This window comes from Misgurnus anguillicaudatus, chromosome 3, assembly GCF_027580225.2.
Source record: "Misgurnus anguillicaudatus chromosome 3, ASM2758022v2, whole genome shotgun sequence".
In the NCBI taxonomy this organism is placed as follows: domain Eukaryota; kingdom Metazoa; phylum Chordata; class Actinopteri; order Cypriniformes; family Cobitidae; genus Misgurnus; species Misgurnus anguillicaudatus.
Window position 1 is genome coordinate 31,434,748 of NC_073339.2, and position 21,926 is coordinate 31,456,673.

Below are 21,926 nucleotides of genomic sequence, written 5' to 3' on the forward strand. Positions count from 1 at the left end.
ATAGAAGAACTAAGATATTTCACAAGTTATAAACAGGTTGAATAACTCAGTCCTCAAAGGAAAAGACTCCCCCTCAAAAAAACAAAACACTGTCCTGGGTAAATTTTACAACACTAGAGAAATAAACCTGTGGATTTTGCATGATATCAATAACATTGCTCACAAAATGGTTCAACAGTGACTGTCTTCTAATATCAATACTCAACGCATTGGGGCTTTAAACGAGTGAAATTTAAATACATTTCAATGCTTTATGGTGTTGACTTTAAGAGGACAGTAGGGACAGACAGAAAGCAAAGGAAAGGAGAGAGTTTCATTTTACCATCTTTTTTATTAGAGTCCTGTCTAGGGCTAGGTATCAATTCAGATTTTCCAGATCGATTCAATTTCGATTCACAATCTATCAAATCAAGTCGATTTCGATTGTCGATTCAATTTTCGATTCTGGTTCTCGGGGCGGTTTTTATACTCGATTCTTGATACAACTCAATGATTATAGATTTAATACAAATACTATATTAATAAAAAAGAACAGTGAACAGAAGTTTACAAGTGGGTAATTAATAAAAAGAATTTAAAAGCCACAACACTATCGTTGTCGTCTTGCTTGCGAAATCTTAAATGCTTCCATACCTCTTTTTATGCGAAGGTGGCATCAACTTCGATGAAGCACCAAAAACTGCCATTTTAAGCACGTAATGAAAGAATGACAGGCTCCTTGGTAACATCTCGCAAGGCAAAAAAGAGGGTGACAACTAGTGAAGAAGACTAGTAATTTGATTAACGTTAATCTTGCGTTCAGTGTTTGCAGAAAAAATATCAAAAAAATAGATTCTGCTCTTTGAGAATCGATTCTGAATCGACCACGTAAAAAAAAACGATTAATCGAAAAAAAATTTTTTTTTGCCCAGCCCTAGTCCTGTCCATACACTTGTTAATCCATACACAAGCATCTTCAATTCACCTAATCTGCATGTTTTTGGCCTATGGGAGGAAACCATAGTATCCGGAGTAAACCCACGCTGACACACGGAGAACATGTGAATGCCACACAGAAAGGCCACCTGACCTAGCTCGAACTGGGCGATTTTTTTGTGTCATTTTGTATAGTGGAAGAGGACTGTCATTTGTCTTGTTTAACTAATAAAAATTCATGTCTATGGAGGGACGGGGTTTGTTTGGAGGACCCACCTGTGGAAACTTGAATTGGTGCCTATTTTGCAAACTTCTTAGAACAGATTACAATACATGGTTACACAAAAATGTGACATCAGCCAAACAACTTGACAACATGTAATTTTGGACTAACATACTGTCTGCATCCTGACATTATTATTATAATTAATTTAATTATGTAAGACTGCGTTTTATCGCTAACACTACTCATTATAGGAACCATTTCTTATTAAAATGAATGAAAGTAGAAAATGATAAGGTGTAAAAGGCAGATAGCATCAAACAGAGATAAATACAGGTAAGAATAACAAGTTAAGGACGGTTCATGTCAGCCATTTATGTTTATGTACCATTTTAAAATTATATTATATTATAGGGGAAGTTATATTAGGTAATATTCAAATAAAGTAATACAGTTTCAATGAAAATAATCAGTTCGATTTTTTTTTTAAGGTACACTCTTGGAAAGGATATGTTAATTTTTAACACATCTTTTTGTGTAAAGCTTTTAACACATTATGTGTCATTTTGTGTTGATTTTGTGTTCAAATAAAACACAAGTTGTGTTAAAAGTAACACAAAATGTGATGTTTAAAAAAAAACACAGATGGGTGGATTCACATTGAACGCATTTAGTGTGTTGTCCCAGAATCAGCACTAATGTGTTGTTTTTAACACATCCATTCTAAGAGTGCAAGTAGAAATATGTTTGTTATTTCTTAGTTGTTATTGATTTACTTAACATTTTTGTTATTCATTATTTATGTTATAATGAAATGTTAAAAAGTTTCGCTTTTAAATGTGCATTTTCAGAATCACTTTTTACACATTATATTTCTAAATATTCATTTATTATTTATTGTTATGTTGGGGAAACAATTTAAAGACTTGCCTAGGGCACCAACAGAGCCTGGGCTGGCCCTGCCTGTGTCTTTCGCCCGCTTTACAAGAGAACAGGGGTTTCTTTGAGTGCTGTGAGGAAAGGTAGAACGGTCAGACGAGATGCTTTTAGAGAACCCTCCCAGATCACTGGACACACACTGGTGCTCATTGTCCAAGGCGGTCCGAATCGGGAAAGGAGAACTGTGGGAATAGACACTGCAAACCTCACTGTCTGCAGCGGTCTGCCCAGACACTAACCTGATGTCTGATGTACAAACTTATAGTTGTATTTACTTAGCTGAACTCTTTGCTGATCTGAGTGCTTCTTTCCATGCACATATTCTCACTATACTCACTGACAGATCCAGGGAAGCATTTGTCTGTAAACCACAACCAGATTTTTACTTAAAGACGTACTTCCAAGTGGACCCAACTTCTCAGAAACAGAACAAATAAACATCACAAAGCCAACAATGTGTGTGTTGTAGACATAAACCCACACTACATTAAATCCATGCCCTGGGTGTAAAAAAAATCTAACAAAAATATGTATTTTGTTAGAAATGGATTATCGATACACAAAGTCCCACTTAAATACCATCTCTGGATTTATTTTTCTTGACAAATGTTTAACATTTTGTGGTCAAGCCCAATCAAATCTCTTCACATCCTCTCTTTTATCTTGACTGTAGGAGGGCCTGATGGGATTGGAGCAGAGCTCCACCTGGTCTGGGTGATTTTATCCACTGGCAATGACAGCACAAGCACTATAAGCATCTGACATTGAGGTCAACATTCAGCAGCATTTTAATTGATCCCAAAAAGCCTGCAAGAACCATTCCCTGATGACCTACAGTTCACATCAATGGCTAAAAACTGTTACTCTGCAACGACAAAACAAACTTGATGTTAGTGAAGCTAAAACTAAACTAAGGATTTAAGTGTCACAAGTAGAATTGCAAAACCTATTTTGGTTTTCACTGGAAGTAAACATATATATTCAGGGTTCCCACTTCAAATTCAAGGACCTTTCAAGGACTTTCCAGGTCCAATACCCTCAAATTCAAGAACTACATGTGGGGACACATTTCAAGTTAGAGCAAGGTTACATCGTGTTACCTTTTAAGATACATTGTTACAGTTCCCTTTCGAGGGAACTTGCGCTGCGTCACTGCGGTGACACTTTGGGAACGCCTCCAGCGGTAAGTGCCTCTGAATGTGTATATCAAATTCAACCAATGGTGAGGCTTAACGACAAAGACAGGGTGACACGGGAGCCAGGAAGTATATCGCTATCTGAAATTTTGCCAAAGACGGCATTACAGGGAGGCAAGGGAGACGCAGCTTCTTGTTCCCTTCTCAGGGAACAACAGTTACATACGTAACCAGAGACGTTTCATCTGTGAAACACAACTATGCAAAAAAGCATTTTGGTATGAAACAACATTCGCATACAAAAGATATAAGCATGTAGCCTCTTATGGAACGGCTGAAATTCCACAAGGGGGCGTCTTTGTTCCTCAGACGTTGCACAATAAACGTGACATCCGAATATATTCATTATAAAACGTGAATGAAAAGTGAGATACGAACGAATGTCCATTAGTGAACTAATTGTATACACTATTTATATCGTAATTCGGTCAGAAACGTCAAGATTGTGAGATGAACAAATCGCTTTGGATTAAAAGGCTTGGATATTCCATTTCCTTGGACTTTTGGGAATTTATGAACAATTTGTTTTGGACAATTTCACCAAAGCGGATAAAGGGAAGATTTTGAAGGCAAGTAAATATCCTAAATCGGCACCGCCCGGTTCACGTAACTAACAACTAGATTACAGTTTTATGACTTCTAAAAATCATCTTAATTTTTGTGTGTGAGCTTAATGGAAACCCGAAAGTCTAATCTTTCCAACGATGTGCCGCATGCCAGTATATTTTGAAGATTTAATGCTTCAAAGTTACAATGACGTAATGCAGCCTCACGTGCAAGGGAGGGGGTGTGCCGTGTACGGCACAGTGTTCCTTATCAGGTTAAAGTGATCAGTTTGGCATTCATTTAGAAATTTTATGATATTATCCTACACTACACAGGGAATAATATGAATTTGTTTTCCAGACAAATTCTTGTATAAAATAGATTCAAGCACTTTCAATGACCTGTATCCATGTTCATATATTTTCAAAAACTTCCCAGGGCCTTGGATTTTTCCCCCCAGATTCACAAACTTTCAAAGATTTCAAGGACTTGTCCTGTATATTATATATAATGTTATGAAATGTTACGAAATGAAAATTATGGTCGGAAACGAATAACGAAAAATTCTTAATGCACTTAAAATACGTTTTTGTACACTGTCAAAAATAAAGGTACGAAGCTGTCACTGGGGCAGTACCCTTTAAAAAAAGGTCCTAATATGTACCATTTAGGTACAAATATGTTCCTTTAAAAGGTACATTTTGGCAGTTCAAAGTACTAATATGCACTCTTTGGGTACAAAGGTGTACCTTTTTGAAAGGGTACTGTCCCAGTGACAACTTTTGTACCTTTATTTCTGAGAATGTACAGACGTTTCATCGGATGCACATGCGCTGACGCGATACACGTCTGGATCCGAACTTTACTTCAGGTTTCGTTTTTTTAATGGTCTGACTAGTTGCTAAACTGATCTCTTGAACAAATGCCTCATCAAAAATAAAAAAAAATTTGGTTTCCTAGGTAATCTATGTGTTGTTTTTTGCTTGTTATATAAATAAACTACAAACTAAAAAGAACTTTGTTGTTATTTATTCTTAGCGGAGTTTACCGGAAGTTACGTGTGGACCACGACAGCCGCTTGTTTATGTTGTTACTGCTGAAACCGTCTATAATTGTATTTGTATTTTTATCAATTTAATGAATCCCAGTAGGACTACAAAAAGATAACCACAAACCAATTAAATAATCAAAATCAAAAACAAAATTGGAATTTTAGGAAACTAAAATTATTTGTCCGAAAAAACTAATTTTTGGTGCTCAGCCAAACACGTGAAAAAACAGAATAAATTTTACCAAACAATGAGGTCTTTGATCACATAGCAACCAGCACAGAGCGAGAGGTGCGCAAATGCAGCAAACATGTTGGTAAAAGCATTTTAAAAAGTGTTAGAGAAAGGCGCAAAAAAATACAGCACTTCAAGTTTCCTTTGTCATTTAAAATCATCCTGAACACCATGCAACGTATGAGAAGACACAGCAGCGGCAATCCTGGATGTTTGTCTGCTGAATGCACAAGCACGGAGGACGAGAGACTTTAGCTCTTCATCTCATGTAATAGATGAGAAGAGGAACAACAAATAGTATGTAATAAAAACTTCCTAGAACCAGTAAAGTCCTACAATGACAAACACGCTTATAATAAATGAGAAATAAAACGTTTATAAACAAAAGCTTTTTGTTAGACCGCTTTGTTGAGGGCTTTTTCATGCTCCTGTAAAACTTGCCGCCGTCTCTCTCTCTCTCTCTCTGTGCTCGCCACGCATCTGCTGCTCAACATACAGTGCTGCATAAGCGTTGTTGCAAGTTTCTTAAGGCAGAGCAATGAATAAGATATTTGCATTTTTGGCGGGAATAGAAGATCGGATTAATATCCGTTTAGCAAAGACTCATTTATGTGGTTGAATGTTAATAAAACAGTTTTAACAAGTCAGATATCAATCTGATAAGAGAAGTGACCAGGTGTAAGGCCCTTTAATGACTGCTGGGAAAAAAATTGTTAAATTACGTGAAATAAATTCTGAAAGTTCAACTTGTGCAATGGTGAAAAAAATTGGCAAAATTAGGGAAAAAAAAAAATCGGTTGTTTGGTATACAGTGCGTTTTATTTTATTCATTTTGATTCCTGCCTCGCATCCGCAACCAGTAGACTTTTAAAAGCACCCGCTGCCTATTTATCATTTATTAATTACTTCCAGAGACTACAAATACCAATTACGTCTACAACAGGATTAAACGATAGAGATAATCTTATAACCAACCACTTTTGTTATTCCACAATGACCTTTTATAAGCTACTGCTTCTAGCTTTTCTCTTAATGCATATGTGACTCAGTCTGTGAAAACCCAGAAGTCGTAATAATTTTTAGTGATTTCTACAAAACAAATTATCCTACATAATGTAAAGAACATTCTGTGAATATAACATTGATATTTTTATTATTATATTGACTGAGTAAGGCCATGTGAAAGATAAAAATCAATGTGAAAACAATGACTGAAATCAAATTTTGATGCTCCTAATCCCAAAGTAAGATAAAGAGAATTTAACTTGGATTTTACACACAGGGTCGCATATATGATCATGAAACAAACCTAACTTTAAGTGTTACAATTAATTGAAAACGGGTAGTAGACTATAAAATTCCGCAAATCGTGCAGCATCAAACCAAAATCAACTGAAAATGTCTTTGGCTGATAGATGTGATCAAAACAATGATGCTGCATATCTCACATTTGTCTCAGAGAAAATCATTTGATTACACAAGAGAAACACACTGAAGCCACAGAGGATTAACAGATTCCCGTGCCGATTGTGAAGCTGTAAAGTCCCACAGGAAATCAAGAGTGTTGAGGCCCGATTGCCATGGTAACAGTGTTGTACGTACAGGTGGTCAGATGCTTTTATCCAGTCAAAAAAAAGAGAGTAGCACCCTGAAGGGTGTAGGTACAGCATCTCTTCCGATATTTATTCCTATAACACCTTAATATTCATTAACATTGCCAACTTCCAATTCACCTTAACGGTAGTTACTTGGCTGATAGATAGACCCTAACGTAAGCAACCTGCAAAAAGAATCAGCCCCCTTTGCTGCCCATACATTACATACATACACAGAATTTTTTCAAAAGCTAATTAAAATTGCATCATTACTTCAAGCGGAGAACACAGAGTGACCTTTATGCTTTACACCGAGTAAAACCGTGCTTTAAGGTGTTGCGGTTAAAAGCTGAGTTGACATAGGTCTTACGAGCAGTCCACAAAGTTACCCCTAACAATGACATCACGACTAAAGGATGGGACGCTGACAAAATTCCTTTCGCACCACTTAGTTCAGATACTTGGCAGAACGAGTACTGGAGATTTCCCGAGAACTAAATATTCCCCAGTGCCACTTCCCCTTGTTTTCACACGACTATTCGGATTCTGAAGTGATGTAATCTGTTAAATTGCGTTCATACTGATGGCTAATCTGAAATCAGCAAATGGCAGTAGAAATCACGCATGATGGGCGACACATAAAACATCCTGACAGCAATCTGGCCCAAGCAATAAGATTTTCTCCTTATAATAACTATCTTAATATAATCTGTACATGTACCCTGCAAGACTCTAATGGATCATTTAGTATTGCAAAGGCATGAAATATACCACTGCATATCAATATTTCTTTTATAACGTTTGGACTAAAACTGCACATGATGTTATTGTAAATGCATGGCAATGGACAAGCAGCACGAGCTGGATTAATGATTAATAATACAGAAATGTGCCGTTAGAAATGTAATTAAACTGTGCATTGTTGTTGATATATTAACTTGAAATTGCATTTGGATGGATATCAGATACGTGAGTGCCATGATCGGAGCTGTGTTGTGGTGTGTTATATTATATACGAGTTAAAGAGCAAAAAGAACGACTTTTATCTCCTACAACACCGGTCTTGAAGAGTAACTGACATGCTTTTGGCCAATAAACATACACTTATGTCACAAACAGTTTGCGTTGTGCTGGTAATTTAGTTAAAGCACAAGTTCGGTATTTTACACTAAAAGCCCTGTTTTCAGATTGTTTATGATTAAATAGAACGGTTTTGACTGAAATTTCGACATATGCGGCTGCCCCGAGAATTTTCGGGTGTTTGTTGTTTCACCTCCGACCTCTACAATGGGTGTATAGGTGCACTGGAACAATCCTTCCTAAAATGCATTAAACTTTCGTTTACAAAGACGTGAAACTCACTGAGTGGTCAGGTGTGTTCACTGATATGCTCACACAAAAAACGCTGCAAAAGATGCTTTCCAACAGGTGTTTTAGCATTCGTTGTAAACTTGTGGACATGTTTTTCCAAACGCCACACACCCGTATATTCTTCCGTTGAGAGCTTGAATAATAAACACTCAAGCCCAGTTGGTGGCGATAATCCGACTTTGCCAATTGCAAGAATACAAACAAAGTTCCCGATGCGGAGTAATACCGTACCTTACAGCACATCTAATACAAGTCATTGGAGTTGGACAAAAACTACGATAAAACCTGTTGGAGTGCGTATTTTGCGGCGGTTTTTGTGTGAGCATATCAGTGAACACCCCTGACCACTCGGTGAGTTTCACGTCTTTGTAAACGAAAGTTTAATGCAATTTAGGAAGGATTGTTCCAGTGCACCTATACACCCATTGTAGAGGTGGGAGGTGAAACAACAAACCCCCGAAAATTCTCGGGGCAGCCGCATGTGTCAAAATTTCAGTCAAAACCGTTCTATTTCATCATAAACAATCTGAAAACAGGGCTTTAAGTGTAAAATACCGAACTTGTCCTTTAATGGCAGTACCAGTACTAAATTCGTCCCAGTTCCTGTGGTCCAAACACGCCACAAAGCAGGCAGTCCCACAAATAGTTTGGGTACCATGAAAAGGTTCCCGCAGTGTGAAAAGCCCTAATGTCTCTCCTGGAACAAAGATGCGAATGGCGGGACGCTTCGTCATTAGCATGCCAAAAACTCACTTTTAAAAAACACAACTACTTGTCCTCTCTCCTAAAGTGTAGGACAAGAATTGTGTCCGTTTAAAAAGTCAGTTGCCCCCCAATCTAGTAGGAGAGTGGTAGTTAGCAGATACAATACAATGGCAATACAATGATTTAGGGTTCCTGGCTGGGATGTAATGATATACAATTATATGATCGTTTTTGTTCAAGGTATTGATCTCTCTTTTGTGCATTTAACTGTGGTGTTTTGTGTAGCCTACTTTATTTATTACTAGTAGTGCTGCACAATTAATTGCATCGCAATCGCGATGTCAGCCTGTGCAATTATATGACAGCAAAATGTTGCAATTATATTAAATAAATACATGTGTGGACTTGTTAACACAAACTTTCTGATAACAGTTTGATGATTTTCCTTGCCGTTTAAAAAAAGAAAAACGAACAAAAAAGGCAGTGGATGTGTGGCATAGACGTGTGTGGTGTGCGTCGTCACTTGTGTGTGCGCAGCGCGGAAATACCAGAGCGAAGATGGATGCAGAGGAGGTTGACAGTGATCTGGTAGCTAAAAAAAAAAACTCTACGTCTGTTGTATGGCAGTATTTCGCAATATTAGCATGAATAACCGCAATGGGAAAAATTACCCAAATCGTGCAGCCCTAATTACTAGAACACCTTTGGTTGAAGTGGCAATCTGTTACGTTTACCGCTTCATCACCATCTCTGTTTATAACATAATATTGCAGAGTCAAACTGATATTATCCACATTATCAAATCTGACAGCTTAGGATATGGTTACACGAGAGTGATGTACTAAAAACAGCAATCGTAAAGTTCTGCATATAGACATCAAGTCAAAATTATCATCTTTTTCAACTGAAATTATGAAAAATGGTATATTATGCATGCCAGGCTAGTAGTCGGCAATGTCACTCGATGTCTTAACTAGTAACATGCATAAATGGCAACGCTTGCACAAATTAACATTTTTGTACTTTACGCAAAGACAATAATGGTATTCAAAACTTGCATTTGAAACTTGTTTTCGAAAGTAGCCTTTTCAGGACCCCATAACCTGTTTTTGGGTAAGTGAACAGCAAACTCACAAAACTTTTAAGTATTTTGTTTTAAAACGGTGTTGTGTAAACGCGCTTTTAATTATTCATCATTATGGCTTACTGCTGCGAATAGGGATAAGTAAGGAGACAGTTTTATACATGTAATACTTTTAATGTACTTACTTAATAACTTTTCAACCATTAACACAATTTTCAACAAAAACATTAACAGTTGCAGCTTTATATTGATGGCATGCTTATGCCACAACAAGTTTTATTAAAATAAAGTATTGCTAATGATAAAATATTGATGTGTCATCATTAGAATATAGAGTAATGTGATACAATAATTTAAAACATCCATGCGTTTTCCCACTCCATGCTAAAACAATGTCAAACATTCCTATGAGACCGAAAAAATCCAGTTTATTAGATTGAGATTGTATACAAGAGTGCAAGACACCAACTCAGACAGGCTTATAGCAGCAGAAGCAGCAGCAGCTATCCAGACGGATGGGCAACAGAGGATTGGCAGGTCAGCAAACAAACAGACACGTGCCCGCACACACACGTCTCACTGAAGAAAGCAAAAGAAATGTTAGCCAACACCACACAAACTCTACCTAGGATGCATTGCCAGCCAAACATCACCACACACACACGCTCATCTTTCCTGAGGATTCAGGAAGACAAAAGAGGGAGTGGGTGTGCCCGAGGCCAGTGGAAAGACTCTGGAAAAGCTTAACGGAGCAATGGGGCTTATTCAACGCTGTTATCTCGGGCTCAGCAGAGAGACGGCCTTTGATGTGCTGAGCCACAGACTACAGGCAAGAGGAAACGGGCCAGCGTGTTAAGTAAATGCAGGCAGACGTTGAAGCGCACACACAGAGTGTACAGGAACACAAAGATGCCAGTTGTACATATCCCAAGCCCAACTCGCCAGCTAGACAAACATTACTTCAGGTCGTGATTTAAAAAAACACTACTGCCAAAATTTATTTGAAAGTGTTTTTGCCTACAGCTGTTGGGGAAAAGAGAATATAATGTACATACATATTTTAATAATGAGAAACTTCTGCAACACGGTTCTAGGGAATGCATACAAATAGAAGGATGGCAGAACATTCCCATCTTACTGAATATACAGATATATATAGATTCCCATGTTAAATTTTTGTAAAGGATTTTTTGTAAAAGGACCATTGCATAGTACCCCACGATTTGGTTTTGGTCGGGTCATCTTGCTTTTGGGAGCTTTTCCACTGGGTGCAGTACGTAGTACCCGATACTTTTTTTTAGTTCCACCTCGGTCGGGGTTCCAAACGACCCGAGCTGATACCAAAACATGACCCAAAAACACTCTAGATCACCCATTGGTCTCAGATAATCGTCACTACCAGCGTCATCACTATAATGTAAAAAATTAACTTTACTCTCATGCTAACTTGCGCTGTCTCGAGTAAACCTGTTGTTATCTGTGCTCTGCTATAAGTTCCCAAACTCCCTTTTAGCGATGAAAACATCCACAGGTTGCGAATCAGAAACACCATAATGTTTTTCCAGACTTGAAGTTTGTGGCGGCACATTCGCAACGCGCACGTCCACATATATGCTTAAATGCAACTTAAATGAGGCTCAGCGGAGCGCGTCGACGGTCACCACGGCTGTTTGTACAGAAACTGTCATGCGAGACAGAGGTAGTGATAAACACGATGTGCAAACATCTATTTGTGGTGGCCAATTTAAATTTTGTGGCTGACTGAGAAATAAATAAATGTATGGGAATGTACAATGACGCTCTCACATATTGTCACAGCAGTAGGCAGCGCAAATATAATGACATGCCTAATCCCTCCCAGTCCGAAGTGTTAATAAACTCGATGGAAAAGCTAACCAAGACCTGACCTGACCCAAACCATACCATGGGGTACAATGCAGTGGAAAAGCGCCAAGAGACTATATATATATTCCACTATGGCTTGGGTCACTGTAGCTGAAGGATTACCTTCACTAAGGCCCTGTTTACACCTGGTATTAAGATGCATTGTGGTTGATCAGATCACAAGTGGATAAGAGAGACACGTGTCTATTCACACCTGGGGTTTTAATCAGTCTCTGTTGTCCCAGGGTTTCCCGCAGCACTTTGCAGTTTGGGCGGCCCGCCTAAGCTGGGAAACCCTACCGCCTAAACTAGGTAGACAAAAAAAGCCTGTTGTTGTATTAGTCTATAGATCTTGTAAATTTAAAGTAAGTTAGCTGGTGATTTTTGTTGTTTGAGCAACTTGCTATCTATCATCGCTCACCTTCAGTTTGTGTTTATTAACCCTTTAGTTTCACTTCATCACACAGCTATTTTCGTTAGCGGTATCTGTTAAAAACATTTATTTCATTAATAATCTAGTACGTGTTCATTTTCCGTCATAGTTACTTCAAAATTAAGTTTTATTTGAGTGTTTTAAATAAAAATATTTTCGTTTTCATCATGACGCGTACACCCGCCCATTTGATTGCCACTCCCACCAGCCCAACCCTACCACCTTACCTAACAAATTTTCTGTGGGAAACCCTGTGTCCGCTTTCGACTGCTTCTGTCCTGAATACTTCGAGGGGACGAGTAGCTGAAACTCAAGCAGGATAAATGACCGCCCCATAACAGCCCCCTTGGTAACTTTCAATAACTTGGGACTATTTTCGGGCACGGCGTAATATCATTGTGCCTGCAGCACCCATGGTACGGTAGCAAAGTCCTTGATTATTACACCGGAATGAGAGTATAGTTCCTAGCCATATTGGCCTAGAAAATTGCAACTTTTAATTTTCCGTCGTCTTAGTACACAATGTAACTACAGAAAAGTCAAGTTTTAAATAGAAAAATATCTAAACTCTTTGGTCATTTTTGAGCACGATGCTAATGGTCTAATCAGATTCAATTAATTGTGCTAAGCTATGCTAAAAGTGGTACCACCAGACCCGGAGATCAGCTGAATGGGATCCAAAACAGTAAAAATCAAGATGTTTAACTCTAGGGGAGCTGGAAATTTAGCATATTTTCAAAAAAGTAGAGTGTCTCTTTAATACCAGGTGTAAACAGCCCTAATTAGTCTCTAAATCAGTCTAAGCAGCCAGATGCCATAACTCCGTATACAGCCTGCCAGCCCTCTCACACAACATCTCAGACATATGGACCTCACACATGGACAGTGATTTATAGGGGCTGTATCCTACACTTCCAGAACAGTTTATCCTTTTAACGCCTGAACCTTTGAAGCCTTAATTGTTTAAACCTTTGAAGATCATAATATATAAACTGTTAGGCTTGCACAAAAAGTATTCTCTCCCTAATATTATAATTTTATTTTACCACCACTTTAAGAATTTTAAATGCAAACATTGACTTGCTCACAACGTAGTCAAGTTTGTGTGTACACCTTTAGTGCTTACTGATACTCAATCCCACCTGTGGAATTGCAGGAAGTCATGTCATCTAGAGTTCTGTTATTCTCTAAGTATATTCAATTCCTTTTATGAGATAATGTGCACACAACTGAAGATTCATGCAGAACAGATCCACAAAAATGTACCCACGCACAGTAGCGTAGTGGTAGATGGATGACCTAAATTACAATTTGGTCTAAGCATAAGCCAACTTGTGGTCACAGGAAGTGTTTTATGGGCCTGACTTTTTTTCAAAAAGAATTGCATGGAGTCAGTTCCCAAACTTCACCTGAATTGTGGTGCCCAGTATAAACACAGTGAAAGAAGGAATGAAGGTGGGCCAGAGAAAAGCAGATGCTAAGTTTTGAGGCCTGAAGGCAGATGGCGAACGATACACCTCCAGGGGGGCACGTTTTTATTTTAAGGAAATCTGGAATCAAACAGATGAAGCTTCTCCAAAGCAGTGAAAGGTTGTTTCACATGAGCTCTGAGAACTGTGCTAAAGGCAAGAGGCTCTTTCAAGAACTCGAAATTATGCAAGATCTGGCACATGGTAAGATTATTACCTAAAAATGCACAACAAGAGATTTTACTCCGAGGAGAGTTTCAAGCAAACGTTTCCTGCTAACTTCTCAGAATGACACGTAAAAACAAAAATCCAGATTTGAGATTCAGTTAAAGCCCCAAACGAGCTTACTAGGCAAGTGTTGCAGATGGTTTGCTTGATTGAACCCGAATCGTCCTGCGGTGCCAGTGGAGGATGCTGGGAGGCCACTGACCACAATCTCCAAGATCCATTCATAAAGCCAGGTGTTACCATGGAAACAGCCCTTCACTGGGGGCCCCTTCTTCTGAAAAGATGGTCCTGCATCACACTAGACTATGTGTGTGCGTGTAAGGATTTTGTATGGTCAGGAGATGTGGGGGCTTGCTCAGAAAATCAAAAGACAGTAATGTTGGCATAACAGAGCTGAAACAGCTCACTCAAATGGCACTTCTCTAAGCAGTGAAGTGCATAGAGCAAAAATGTCATATTTTACATTCACGCATTTGACAGATGCTATACATATAGCAGTTTGTGCTACCTGTAATCGAACCCATGACTTTTTTGCACCACTAACACAACTATCTGCCAATTGAACTACAGGAGGACAATTTTATCTTTTACCATACAACACAAGTCATGGGTTCACGCATACGGATCAAAAACATATAAATACATAAAAAGCATGAATGCACTTTAAGTCGCTTTGGAAAAAATAGTTTAACAAATGCATAAAAAGGTAATATTCTGCAATTCTCACTATTCACACTTACTACTACAATTTATTATAAACCCAAGCGATCGTAAGCATAACTTCTGTTTACAGTATACGGTTTTCTCGGTTTCTAGCACTTTATAAAAATCACATCAGTAACGCTATCAGCAATGTTTTTATCCATTTACAGCCCCATTTTTTTAAACGTGCCCTGAACTGTGATGTGAAACTAACCGAAGTGTAAAACTGATAAATCCCATTTGTTGACCATACTATTGTGAAAGCATTTGGTCTCACGGAACGCAGTGCCAAGTGAAGCACTAGTTTTTCCCGTGCTGATGTTTTGGGGGAGTTGTTGGGGGGCAGGGCAGCTGTTGGGTCCAAGGGTGAAACCACAAAGACGCAGGGGATACAAAGAGCTCAAGACAATGCAGAGGGCTACCCTTTCACAACCTCTCACTGGGTCTATTGAGGGCTAAAGCAAAAGCCCTGGTGAAGGTAATCCTTTATATTCTTTTTGAGAGTGTGTGTTTACAGCAGCATGCATGTAGTGAGTGTGTTTCAGTATTAAGGGCTCCCATTTCCAAATGCATCACTTCCTGACTACTTAAAATGTGTATCACAAGTGTGCACACTTGTAGATGATCAGCCAAGGTCACAGGGCAGTCCTGCAGGAGACTGAAGACATCTAAAAGGCCATAGGCCTGAATCCGGTGTTGAATCCAATGCTGTTGATAACGGAGAAGATATATAAGGACAAAGCTTTGCAGATGATGTGGGAAGCAAAAAGTTGCCAAATATGCGTTCCAGCCAGCAGAGATCGTCATAGGGTAGAGCTGGCAGTGAGTGATATTCCTGCACCGTATGCTGGATGTGGTGGTCCATGTAATGTTCACCCAGCAGCCTATGATCTCTTAAAACCCTTCATGCAAATCAAAGCCAAAGGCTGTGTGGCAGAGTTCTGAATTATTGACACTGCTCTCGCGGTGTCCAGGAGCTCTGCATGTTCAATTTCTCTTGGTCAGAGCAAAGCTAGTATCATGTCAATGCAAGAAATGGGGCAAGATACAAATATGTAAGGGATGTAGGATGTATTAGAGATGAATTTGGGAGCCTAGATTCCTACACAAAAATCTACATTCAGATGCTTTGGGAGTTTGGACCATATGTTCAACCATGTTGTTATCTCCAGGGTTATCAAATCTATCAAGGGATTCTAGACACATGAGCAGCCTGCTGTGACACACCTGCACATACAGAAAAGAGGAATGAGAACTGAACAGCGAAAGTAAAGAATAACACCCTCCGCCCTTTCATCTTCATAGCAGTGTGATAAAAACATCTTCAAACAGGAGGTAAATAATAGTGCCAGTGCTCAGGGGGCTTTCAGTAAAGCCAGACGAGCAACAATGTGCAGAAAAATGGGGTCCTTTATTATCAGGTATTAGCTTTGCAAGACAGCAGCACCATAAGAGAGGGAGAAATTCACAGACCACGCACTGAATATTTACTCTCATAGGGCAGGCAAACGAAATTCTGCTTCTCCTACAAACAAATTCTTGGTTGAAAGAGAAACGTGGATAGGTACCTGAGCTGAAAAGGACCGACTGTAAATTAGTCTGCAAAGACCCAATGGTAACATTGGAGAAGCTGTGAGACCAAAGCAAATAAACACTCCATAATTTATCAGAAGTAGGACAGGAAAGCTTGGTGTTTGGATGCTGGATTCACTGGGAGATTCACCGCCAATACAGCAAGTAATTACAGTTCAGAGTTTAATTTGAAAAGTTAAAGATATTATTTCCATAATCTTCACAAACATCACAGAAATACTTGTTTTGAAAGAAGCCTTTTGAAAATTATTTGGCAGTGTTTTGCTTTTCTGCTAACCTTTGGCACTGTTTTGGCTATAGACGGTTTCATCGGACAAACGTGCGGTGACGGGATAACGCGTCTGGGCGGAACTTTACTTCCGATTTCTGTTTATTGGTCAGGGTTGCGTTTTTCCAAAACCATAGTTGCTAACTTAGTTGGTTGGCAATGGAAAGCAACTATGGTTTTGAGAAAATGTACCCCAGACTAGTGGCTAAAATAAACTCTGGAACAAATACCTCATTGAAAATAACGTTTTGTTTTTTTAAAGACGAGGGGAGAAAGCGATCATAGATCATTGCTATGTAAAGCAATGTTTGGCAGCCGGTTTATAGTTAACATTGTATACTAGGGATGGGCAATAATTTACATGAGATTATCATTGCGCATCTCGTCAGTAAATAATAATAATAATAATAATAATAATAATAATAATAATGCATTTTATTTATATTGTGCTTTTCTTATACCCAAAGTGCTACATCAAGTGTAAAACAAAAGTAAATACAGACAAAAATAAGAGCGCACCAATAAATAAAATAAAATACAACCAGTGTCACCAATAAAGTTGGTTCCGTGATTAGAAGTAAATCGCCATCAGCTGATTTTAAATGGAGCAGCATTTACTACACAAAGCCATAGTTTACTTCACAGCTGTTGCTCGCAGCAGAAGTTGAACATTTCTCAACTTTTCAACCGGCACCACGTGCGTCAGCCAATCAGATCGCCTTATGCAAATAACCTAGGCAGAGCCAGCCAATTACGTTTATGGAAGACCGGAGCATGTGTTGCGGCCACTGTTGTCAGTGAACTATGGCTTTGTGTAGTAAATGCCGCTCCATCTGAAAACAGCTGATGATGATTTACTTCTAATCAAAAAACCGACTTTACTGACGAGATGCGCATGATATCACATGCAAACAATCGCCCATCCCTAGCTCAGTGTCATTTTTTTATATGCGTTAGCTGTGAAATATGAACTAAGGTAATCTACTTGTTTATTTTGCTTGTTATATGCAATAAACTACTCAAAAAGGACTTTGTTGTTATTAATTCTAAGTAGAGTTTACGAGTTATCCACAAAAGTTGTTTGTTTATGTTGTTACTGCTGAAACCGTCTATAGTAATGGCAGCATTGTAGGAACATAAGACTCAAGAACATTAATTCTCTGTTATATTACACTGACATCAATATTTCATTCTGTAAATATTTTATTCAAACAAACGCTTCAGCCACGACACAAACCAAGCATGAGTGTGCAAAAATGTCTAGACACTACAACCATGCACGCCACTCAATTTAATTGAACCCTTCACACAAAATAAATATCTGATAAGTTCACATCTGAAGTTGTTGAGTTTTTCATTATTGCTTTTGCAACTCCATACAGGTTTTGACCGAAAGCGAGCAATCAAAAACATGCACATCCCTGTAGTATTCGTTCCTGAAAGAATCGCCATCCTCCCTGTCTGATTGCTGTGAAACCACATAAAAAAAAATCAGCAACGCTCCATGGCAACTCACACCTCCGTTAAAGCAGAAGAGATGAGAGTCATGTGACCCCAAGCTTTTTTCCCAAGCGTAGCAAGTAAAAAGATGTAACCACATCAAGAATTCATAGAGCACTGTGTGCACAAGGATCAGTCCACTGAAAGCAAAACAAAGATTTTGCATCCTTGATGCATCATGAAGTTCAGTCCACAAATCAGCCATCAAGTCCGCACACAGAAAATCCACCTGGATTCATATAAACCAACTTTGTAGATGTTTTGTCTGTCTTGTCATCAGTAGACGGCATCTAAGCTAGGTAGAAGTTGGTTAAACACTTTACATTGCTTACTTCAGAAAGGTCATAGTTTCTTTTAAGACTAAGTGCTCAAATGATCAACATCATTCATCCTATTTAAGGCCAAGTTTGGTATTTTACACTTAAAGCCCTGTTTTCAGATTGTTTATGATGAAATAGAATGGTTTTGACTGAAAATTTGGACATATGATGCTGGCCCGAGAATTTTCGGTTTCTGTTGTATCAGCCCCCACCTCTACAATGGGTGTATAGATGCACAGGAAAAATCCTTCTTAAAATGCATTAAACTTTCGTTTACAAAGACGTGAAACTCACCGAGTGGTCAGGGGTGTTCACTGATATGCTCACACAAAAAAAATCGCTGCAAAAGATGCTTTCCAATAGGTTTTATCGTAGTTTTTGTCCAACTCCATTGACTTGTATTACATGTGCTGTGAGGTTCGGTATTACTATGCGCCAGGAATGTTGTTTGAATTCTTGCATATGGCAAAGCTGGATTAATCGCCACCAACTGGGCTGTAGTGTATATTATTCAAGCTCTCAACGGAAGAATATACGAGTATGTGGCGTTGGGCAAAATAGGTCCACAAGTTTACAACTAACGGTAAAACACCTGTTGGAAAGCATCTTTTGCAGCGATTTTTGTGTGAGCATATCAGTGAAACTGACCACTCGGTGAGTTTCACGTCTTTGTAAACGAAAGTTGAATGCATCTTAGGAAGGATTGTTCCTGTGCACCTATACAGCCATTGTAGAGGTGGGAGGTGAAACAACAAACACCCAAAAATTCTCGGGGCAGCCGCATATGTCGAAATTTCAGTCAAAACCGTTCTATTTCATTATAAACAATCTGAAAACAGGACTTTAAGTGTAAAATACCAAACTTGTACTTTAAAGATAAAAACAGAATGCAAGTGAAATTTTAGACTTAAACTTTTCTAGTAAACAGTTTTTATTTTACCTGAGTGCCAACATAGAGTGGCTGGAAAAACAAACAATATTTTGCTTAAAGAGGGCATGTAGAGCATTTAGCAAGTTTTAAAGATATACTGTATGTATATATGGCCAGATTGGCCACTATTTGAAATATTAGAGTGAATGGATACGACAGAGAAAAAGTCATTCAAAAAAAGATGCTGGCTAGTCAGCTGACTCTGACCAGCACTGTGAGGTGAAAAGAAATTCATTGTGGAAAGGTTGTGAAAGGACTGAAGTACTTACACTCTATCCTCTGTATTTCCTGACCTCTTTACACTGACTTCCCTTCAATTTTGTAAAACTCTTCTCTCTCACACCTTATGCTGTATCCAAGGATGACCCACACAAAATCATAGACCAAGGCTAGAAGAACACAGAGCATTAAAATACTATTAGTGTCAGTCTATCGCGTTTGTTATCTGATGCTCTAACTTTGCAACGGATGACATCATATTAAAGAAGCCAGAGATACAAACTGACCTTGCCTAATGAAACCTCTTTTCCTTAAAACCTTATGTGACAACAGATATTACATAAACACATTGGGCAATAGATGGCAAACCTTTAAAAACAAGTTACATAATGTTATACTTCAGTCTCAAACTTTTATAAACACATGAGTTCATGGGCCTGAACATCATTAGGAACACTCTTTTACAGTTATATTTGCTAATATAAAAGAAAAGCAAATGATTTCCCTTTCTGTGCTGAAGGACATTTATGAATAGATTTTTTTTGTTTTTATTTACCTAGTCTCTTCTGTCAATGCAGAGATTGAGAAAACGGTGCGTCTTTACTATTATTTCGTAACAGTTGTGTTCGGAACACAGCAGGAACCAAACTTTACAAAGAGTTTGAGAGGAGAAACTCTTCTTCAGACAAACTTGCATTGGCTGTAGTCGGTGCTAACATGTGCTTCTCTGAGCCACGCACGCGCTGTACATAAATCTGCACAAATTATTAATTTCACACGCACAACGCGCCAAACCTGGTGGTTTTATTTATTAAAACGTAATAAAATATGAAATCCCTCCACACACACCGGCGGTCACTTGATATGAATTTAAAGCCCTTCTGTAAGGCAGCAGTAAAGGATGAACGTCGATTGTTGGCGAGCTAAGCTAACATGCTAGGCTAACCGCTATGAGCTGCCATTGACAATACAGCAAAAACAGGGCACTTTGGTAAAATAAACAGAGGGACTGAATGTCAGTAAATTAAGAAAATTTTAAAAACGATTAGTGAGCTTTCATTTCGATCGCCATGCTGTGGACGTGCTAATGATGTTATCCTGCTAAGCTAAACGTCCAATCTCTAGCCGGCGAAAGAACAGCAAAACAACCATAAACAAATCTAAATATAACGTTACATATTAGAGAATTGAATGACTGTGATCTAAAACGCTAACGCTTCTTGCACATATGTTAACGTTATTAAATACGTACTAGTATAGCATTTAGTGCAATTAGATGGCAACTAATTATAGCTTCTTTTATCTGCTATTAAGTTACATTATAATCCGTCAGGAGAAATTTTATATAAGCTAGTTAAAGACTTTCCTTTCCTAAAGACTTTTCATGTCAAAAAATATAAAACAAACCTGAAAGAAAATGCAACTGCAAACAGATAGAAATCATTTGCTCATTTTCTGCACTACAAATGATTTATGCAGTTACTAGAATTCAGTATTTTCACTTGGAAAGGAGGCTAATGTAGTTTACCTATAAGTGTATGTGTTCGATTTGTTGTATGAAACACTGCAGTTTAAAAATAACCAGCTTTACTACACACATCAGGTAACGTTAGATATGAAAACAAACAGAGAAAGCAGGAGAAAACATATCCGGTTGCAAACTATAAGCTGTTGTAGATAAATAGGATTATTGCACATAGGAGAAAGAGCCATGTAGTTCGCTTCACAGGTCCATAAACCCCATGAGGTTGTGTAGTGAAGCTGATCACATGGCCCTTTACTCCACTATCATCCTCTCAAGTTTGGCAAAACCATGTTAACGAGGAATTTGAATATTAAATAATCCATGCATTTACCCTGTAAACAGTCGGAAGGCAGGGAATATAAAGCTCCTGTGTATAAAGGTACAGGAACAGATGCTTCCTCCAGATATCTTATCCAAAGTCCAGATTACGGTCACCGGTGTCTCCTCTACGGTGTGTAAAGGAAAGATGAAAGGGTCCTCCGAAAACGAGCTGAAGTTTTACAGGCACAAATCAAACAATTTTATCCGATCGAAGTGTGCACGATACACGCACCTCTCTAATCCACGCAGCAGGGGTTGCTGTATTTATTAACTTCTCTTTTGACAAAACAAAACCCCTACAGTAATATATGACCGAGCTGAACAACGCTATGGTTACTCCAATGCTTCCCTGTTAAAGCGCGATCGCCTTTATCCAACCGATTCCTGTAAGGCTCACTGTCCACGGATAATGACGTAAGGGTGTCGTCTTGGAACGTCACCAGCGCCCCCATGTAGTGTCGCTTAAATATGACGTGTCTGTGTTGTCCTGCCTGCGGACCGTAATTTATGTAGTCTTCTGTTTAATTCATTATTTATATTTATTTATTTAATTAATTAATTCCTTACACTTCTTTGCATTTTCATATTTGAATTGTGACTGTTTACGGTGCAATGTGTCTGCCTTTGACAGTTGTAGTTTTTTTCTATTGCAGGCCTGTTTTTGTGTATGTACATT

The 21,926-nt window shown here is 38.5% G+C and overlaps 1 protein-coding gene across 2 annotated transcripts in view; it reads right to left on the bottom strand.

Moving 5' to 3' along the window:
- Nucleotides 1-21,684, bottom strand: part of fbxw7 (F-box and WD repeat domain containing 7) — a 187,249-nt gene extending 165,565 nt beyond the window's left edge. Inside the window, exons 1-2 of one of the 2 annotated variants that reach the window (XM_055205463.2) lie at nt 21,261-21,684; nt 19,455-19,574 (exon numbers count right to left, since the gene is read on the bottom strand). The gene's annotated coding sequence lies outside the window, so the exon portion shown is untranslated. The remainder of the gene's footprint in view (nt 1-19,454; nt 19,575-21,260) is intronic. The other variant, XM_055205462.2, reaches the window with a different exon arrangement.
- Nucleotides 21,685-21,926: the final 242 nt, after the last annotated feature.